Source organism: Lagopus muta, chromosome 15 (assembly GCF_023343835.1).
Source record: "Lagopus muta isolate bLagMut1 chromosome 15, bLagMut1 primary, whole genome shotgun sequence".
NCBI lineage: Eukaryota > Metazoa > Chordata > Aves > Galliformes > Phasianidae > Lagopus > Lagopus muta.
In genome coordinates this window covers 12,735,496-12,742,976 of record NC_064447.1, presented here as the reverse complement: position 1 = coordinate 12,742,976, position 7,481 = coordinate 12,735,496, and positions in this window count along the sequence as shown.

Below are 7,481 nucleotides of genomic sequence, written 5' to 3'. Positions count from 1 at the left end.
AGTAAGCCTGCTCTCAAGTACTGCGTATAATCTGGGAAGGATGGGACAAACATCTGCACTCAAAATTAATCAGACTACCAAGGGGCCAACCTAAAGAAGAGCTGGGTTCACTCAAAATAGTTTCTTTTTCTTCCCCCTCAAAACAAAAAAAGAGGCTTGCTTTCTTGCAAGTTGGAAACTACTGTGCTGGAACACTGAAAGCTGAGCTGTCCTGGTTTGTTTCCAAACCACCTTTTCATTAGATTGATGAAATTTCATGAAAAGCAAGCTGGCTAACGATGGGCAGATGGGTCCTTCCTATCCTCTGTCATCAGGTCACTTAGCCAAGGGGCCTTGTGAGAAATAAAAAGGAGGCGATGGGTTCAGGAAATCCATTTGTGGGGTTTCTCGTTTGAAGTCCCAAATACTGTTTTGTTTAGCAGTATGCATCCCCCTGCTGTGCTTGCAACCTAAATAGAGCAGCACTGGGAAATGAGGAGACAAAATTGATGTTTGGAAATGGAGTTGTTGCCAATCAGTGGTGGAAATCAGCTTCTGAGCCTAGCTTTGACACAGCTGTAGTTGCCCCTTTCAGATTTAATGGCCCAGATGGGGCACAGCACAGGGAATGATATCTGTTGTTTTTTTTTTTAATATATTTGTTTAACATGACAATCTGTCTTCTAACAAACCCAGCTTAATGAGTCGATGTGGTCAGTGCCTTCTCATTATCTCGCACTTTGGGAAGGGGCAGCTGGGGCTGGGTGGCAGGGGACACCGATCCACAGAGTGGAAAGCCAGGCTGGACTATGAGAGCAGCTGCTATTTTCTGTATGTCACAGGACACTACATGTCACCTACTCCTCCCCATACTGAGCCTGGTCATCTGTGTCTGACCGAGGCGAACCTATCAGAAAGGCATCCAGGCTTGCAGACACCAAAAGAAGAGTCTGTTAGCCATTGGCTTCAGGCTGCGCATCCCAAGAGTGCTAGGCTGGAGACAGAGCCCTTGCTCTACCAAAAGAAGCAGGTTATGCTAAGGTGATTAAAGTGACATTGCTGAACAAGTTAGCTAAAGCACTAATAGTACCACTGCCCCAATAATGGCTTTTCAAAACACAGGCATCAGCGACTTGTGTGGTGTTCTTAGTTGGTGATTAAGGAGGGCTCTGCAGGAGTTTATAGCTATGATGAGTCTTTAATGTACCAACAGGTAAACTAACAACCACTAGAGAGAGGAACTGGGGAGGACGGGAGCAGAACTGCCTTACAGCTGCTTACCCATTACCAACAACTGCTGATCTCACAGGACATTCCTTGCGGAATGAAGCTCACAAACGTTTACTCTGGATTGCATTCTTCCCTTTTACACGTTTTCCTTGGAGGTGCCTTACATGCCCTTATCCCCATTTTGTGCGCCTTGCCTTCATGCCTCCCAACGTGTGTTCAGATGCTTTTGGAGCACAGTAGGCCACGGATAAGGAGGATTTATTGTTTTGTATTTTAAGACATTTTTTCCTTCCCTCTCACTCCTTTTCAGCTCCCTTCCTAGATACTGGACTACAGCAGAGAAATGCTGAGTGCTTTTTGACAGTTGTTATGACTAGTGGGGATCACTCCCTGATACCACCTCTTAAATTTATCCTGGCTCCCATATGCAGTATCCTGGGTTTTACCATTAGTAGAGAAGGAGCTTAATATATGACAAGAACAACCCTAAAGCCCAATGAAAAACAAGCCAACATTTGTTACTTTGAGGACCCGAGGAAGAAGGAAAGGGTTGATTCCTCATATCAGGCAGCACGGGGCCTCAACCAACACTTTTCATAAGAGCGCACAACATCATAGGCTGAAAAAGCACATCTTTTAACTATTGTGGGAAATCAGTAGATCAAATTGAGCTACTTCATAATTTTGCTGCAGGCTGTACACAGGGCTGTTCACTCTCAACAATAGGAAGTACGTGCTGGAGCCAGGAGCTCTCATACGTTCCCTTGCCAATGGCTTACATTAAATTGAGGGATTCAAAACAAGAAGGAAAAAGCACACGTCTCATCAGTAACATGCCTCATCAGCTCTCTCTTCCCAGAAGGCAGCCAGGCTGACTCCACAGAGACAGAGAGGCCCAAACCAAAGGAAAGGAAGCTTCTACAATTTCACAGCTACTAACACAGAAATGCTTCTGCATGATACTGCCTCTCCGTGGAGCCTGGCTAGCTTGACCTTCAGGAGAAGAAAATTATTAAAAAATTCAAGTCTGAGCACGAATTTCCACTGAAAGAAGATGAAAGTGAAACGTGAAGTTGCAGAGAAGGGCACTTTGGTAAATCTCTCCACAACATACGCCACTGAGAAACCTGTGAATTGTATAGCCATTATCCCACATCCTCAAAACATCAAAAACAAAGCATCAGGGCAAAGTGTGGCCTGCCACCCAGGTGAAACACAATGCCTGACTGAAAAGAAGTCCACCACCAAGTCTCTCTCTTATTATCCATTACTGCCAAGCTGGCCTGTTGGCTTTCTTGTCCCCAGCATGGAAAGGTGAGAGACAGGGAAGAAGTCCATCTCAGAAAGTCATTGCCAAGCAGCAAGGATAGGAAACTACCCCAAACTACCCACCTGCTGCATCCTTCCCACCAGGTGAGAAGGAAAAATGGAGAGAGATAACAACTGCTTTGTAGGGCACCAGTGAAGCTCAGGGAACTGAAAGCAGGGCACAAACAAACAGGGATGGTGCTGGTCAGAAGCTGACCTTCCCTTCTCTTCAGAGAAAGCTGAAATGGCCGGTGGTGATCTGTGACCCTCACACAGCCATGACAAAATGCAATTCTCCAAGAGCCACAAACTTCACTGCTCTTATCAGAAAGCGAAAGTAAAGGTGTTTTGCTGATCAAAACCTCTTTGGATCCTAAGATTGTGTGAGGTGAACCGTATCTGTCATGGCATCACCATGGGAGCAGGGCCCGCCCTGGAGCAGGAGCTGGCTTGGCAGCTTTGAAATGCTGTGTTTTATCAGCGGAGCAGAATTTAAAGCCCGGAAACACGATAATGTTTGTTAGTGATTAACAGTGTTAATCACTCTTAGCAAAGAAGCCCTTTGCCTCTTTCAAGCTCCTTGCAGACACAAGTAAATGAAGCCTCCATTTCACGATGGCGTGAACAAATAAAGCTTTATACTTGTTCCACTGGAAAACAAAGTCACGTTTTCAGCATTCTGCTTAGAGCTGAACTCTGAAATCCATCTGGTTCCTTACCAGGAGGAGAGGCCAGCTCTTACTTCAGGTTTCCAGCTGGGGATAAAACCCTTGAAATAAAATAATTTTAAAGGCCAAGACTTTCCACTTTTGCCTTAGATTGGTATGAAAGGCTACCATCTGCCTTACTTCCACCCAGACCAAACCTGAAGCCCCACATTTTATCTGAGGGAGAACAGGTTGCACAAAGCCAGGCATGCTGTAGGAATGCAAAATTCAGACTTTCTATCCAGCCCTGCTCTAACTCTGAGACCACCACGTGCCCTCGGCCCCTGTGGGTCCCTGGCTGCCTGTGTGGGTGCAGAGCAGGGGACACAGCCTGGTGCTGTGGCTGTAGATGTGGTTCAAAATGTTGTGCTCACCCTGCGCAGAGTGCCGTGAGTGCTCTCACTTCTCTCCAATGACATCCCCAATAAACTCCAGAGAGGGCAAATCTGCAAGCATTGCCTTAGTTATTAAATCTCATTATTGATTTAAAAAAAAAAAAAAAAAAGGTAATTTTATTACTTTTATGGTATGTTTTCTGTTATTTGCATAATTGTTCAGTGCTAATAAGACAATTAGCAATCCTTACAGCTTAATAATTACCCAGTAATGATAATGACTGGCCTATTGTAGCTTAATGATTTTTTTTATTGTTGCTGGGGGTCTTGACATTCTTTTGTCCAATATCTTCCTCAGATAGAGATGCTGTTCACGCAAACAGGGCAAGGCGAAAGGCAAGACAACACCAGCTACACAGGACAAGCAGAGATGTTATTATTAAGATCTCTTGAATTTAAAAGGAGAAAATACAAACTCTATTTTCTGCTGCTTTTGGGTGGTTATTTAAATGCATGGTAAGGCAAAGCAGAGGTTTAAACATCAATCCACCTTAGGCAAATGCTACCTCTATAGAATCCAGGCTGCTTAGCTGGTGTGGGGCTGGCCTTGACATACACAAAGCTAATGAAAGTCTTAACATTTTTACCTTTTAGTGAATAACTCCTTGACTTAAGTGTGAATCATGCTGTTTTGAACTGCAGCATGGCCAGAGGGAAGTTAATTGAGATCAGACAGGGCCAGAACTGTAGCTGTCACCAACTGAGGTCACAGATGGAATTGGCTGAAGATGGCGAGGCACCAGGGAGCAGTCATAGACTCCTCAGCCCACATTTACCCATACACAGTAAGTAATGGAGATGGACTTTTCCTCTCTCTTTTTTTGCACGAAGCTTCTTGCATGCTGCTGCTTGCAGAGCAAAGTCTCTCTTTCCTTCCTCTAATTCTAAAGGCTGGCAAAACATTGATGCCTCTGTCCATGAAAGCCTGTTTGCTAGCAGTTACCTGGAGCGCCTCTGCCTCTCCCTGCCTTTCTGTTGCCAACAGCAGGTCAGGCAGATTTGCCTCTGAGGTCAGTGCTGGGTCTCTTCCAGTTCCCCATTGTAATCCATTCCCCAGGGGCAGCTGCCACTGAGTCAGGCAGGCAACTCCCCTGTTAGTCCTGTTAGTCCCAGCCTGCTCTCAGCCAAACCAGCACCGCTGCCCCTGCCCTGCAGCACCAGCATGCATGGGAGCATGCTATTGCCACATCAGACTCCATCCAGCTCAGTCTCAATAAATTCCTGCCAGCCACCGCGTGCCTGGATGGCTGCTCTTGTTTCTGCTATCTGACAGGAGTACATACATGTGGTGAGGTTTCATGCTGGGTGAGTGCAAGGACTTGAGATGAGAGGCACCACCTCCATCCCCTTCCCAGAGGGGAAAAAAAGGGGAAGTCTTGTGACTCCCAGTCCAAAGTTATGAAGTGTAATAATCAGTTCAAATAATAGGGATCTTCTCTGCTCTCATACATTCCTGCTAGTGTTCTGGTGTACTTTTTCGGTGCTGTTCTTGTGAATTTCCATGGCATACATGATGTACGCCTGACTTGCTCACGATCATGCTCTTGGTATGGATCATTAGATATGAATGTGGGCTCATATAACATTTCCACCATGGCTAACTCTCCCAAATAGCAGATGCCTTTTTCCATAGCAGTCCAGTTCTTCAACTCAGGCATCAGATCTTCTTCAAAGATCTTCCCAGATACGGTTCTACCTCACATCTACTGATGTATTTGCATTGGCAGTTGTTGTCCAAGCAGAAAATGCAACAGCGACTGCACCCTTCCAGGTCTCCAAGACTGCATAGGCTGAAACCTAGGGAGTGCCCACCCTTTTCCCTATGAAAGTTGTCTGCTATTGCTGCAGCAGACATCCTCTTTCAGAGAAGCACCTCAAAGGCAAACCGAAAGCCTCCCAGGTCCAGGAGAGCTAAGAGTATGAGCCATGGTAGGTTCAGCTCTACAGGAGAAGGAACAAGCCAGCCCTGAACCCCCACTCTGGGCCATGGAAGGCTTGGGAAAAGCCCCACTCGGAAGCTGTGCTGGAAGAATCATTATAAAACATATTGATGGCATTCCTACCCTGTCCTTGTCTACCTGTGCTTAGTGGAAGGGATCTGCAGCCCCTCCTTTGCTCCTGTCCTCTACCATCTCCATACAGCAGGCACTCAGACAAGAAGAGCGGCTGCCAGCACAGTATGGTGCAGCCACAGGATGAAGAACAAGCCTGCAGAGAGCGTTTCCTTTCCCTAGAGCTGGATGGGATTCTCAGGATATTCTAGGACACCAGCACTGGCCTGGGAGTAGGCTTGCTCCAGGTGGACGCACCAGACACCATCCCTGGCAGACCACAACTCACCTAGGAAGCTTTCAACTGCAGCATCATGTGGCAAAGGAACATCCAAATGATCTTGCCACTTTGAGGCATGTCCTCTGACAGCCAGACAGCAGCAGCAATTTCCACTGGGTGAGCCTTGTGAGCTCCCCTGGGCTCAGATAGGAGCAGTGCTGCAAACCTCCTCCTCACTCCTCTTCTGAGTGAGTCAACGTCTCTGAAAGACGCAGAATATGGCCCCAGCCCCCAGGAGGAGCCCAGCAGACCTGCTAAGGATAATGCTGTCAGCTCAACAGGGATGGGAAGAGAGAAGGTGCTCAGCCAGGCAGAGATGAAAGTTACAGAGTGCTGATTAAAAGGCGGGCGAGTGTCAGAGCATCTGTAATGCTGTCGCTAACCATCTCAGAGCTGTCACAGCTGCTAAGGATGGGCTCCCACAGCACTCCTGCCCCGAGCTGTCTCTTCATATCCAGGCACCCCTCAGCTGCCCCCTCTCCTCTCAGCCATGATCTGGTTTCAGTGGCATGCTTCAAGCCAGGGCAGCCTGCTCAGCTCCACTGCATTCAAGCGGAGGATGATAACAGAGCAAACACATAGCAGGAACTTTCAATTTAGCAGAAAACAGGCAGGGAAACAAATCACAGATGATGCTTTTTCTATCGGGAGATTAGTAGAAATACCTTGCTCTACAGCACAGCTTCTACCCTCTTACAAACTTTTGAATTCGTTTCCTGATCTCCCAAAAGAGATGAGCTCTTGATAATAAAGATGCTGTTTCTACGTTCTCCAGCACACCTTGTTCCCCACTGCTCTGCAAAGCCTAGCTACCCTGCAGCAAGGGGTGGTTAAACAGTTCTGTCACCATCTGAGTGTTCTCTTCTCCTCTAAACTTGGCCTCCAGGCAGACATCATAGAATTTGAGGCCAGCCACACCATTCCTTTTTACCCATACATGTTTGTAGTTAAAGCCCTGGAGCAGGATTTTTGGAAAGCCCCATCCAAAGGGAGGCTCTTCAGCAAACAACCACTACTTTGATTCTGTCTTTGCTGTGATAACAGTCCTGTTACATTTTTATTTCTCCTTAGTTCAAAGTCCTGTGAAAAGCCCTTTCCCAGCCAGTCCCATAAGTTCCCAGAGGCTCTGGGCACACAGCAGCACCAAGAGAAATACTTCCCTGCTCTGACAAACTGAGCAGTGTTTTAATGATGCCTGATAAGAGACTACAGCGAGAGGAGCCAGTAATCTCACTGGGAACCCTTTAGACAGGCGTTAATCCTGCTGTCATTGAGCCCCTCAGGAAAACCATTTCACTGACTTGATCTTCTTCAGCTGTTCCTCCACATAATTTATATCTAACTAATTGCCACAGTAGTGGCTCTGGATACGAAGCAGATGCTGCTGAGGAAGAAAGCATGTTGCATCCTTAAGCAATAGCTCTAATCTATTTAAAGGCAAGGCGAGGCTACTTAACAGTGGTTGGGAAGTTCATCTCTCTCCCTTTTCTCCTCCAATTCTCTGCAAAGCAAGCAATTCATAGAGCATAAG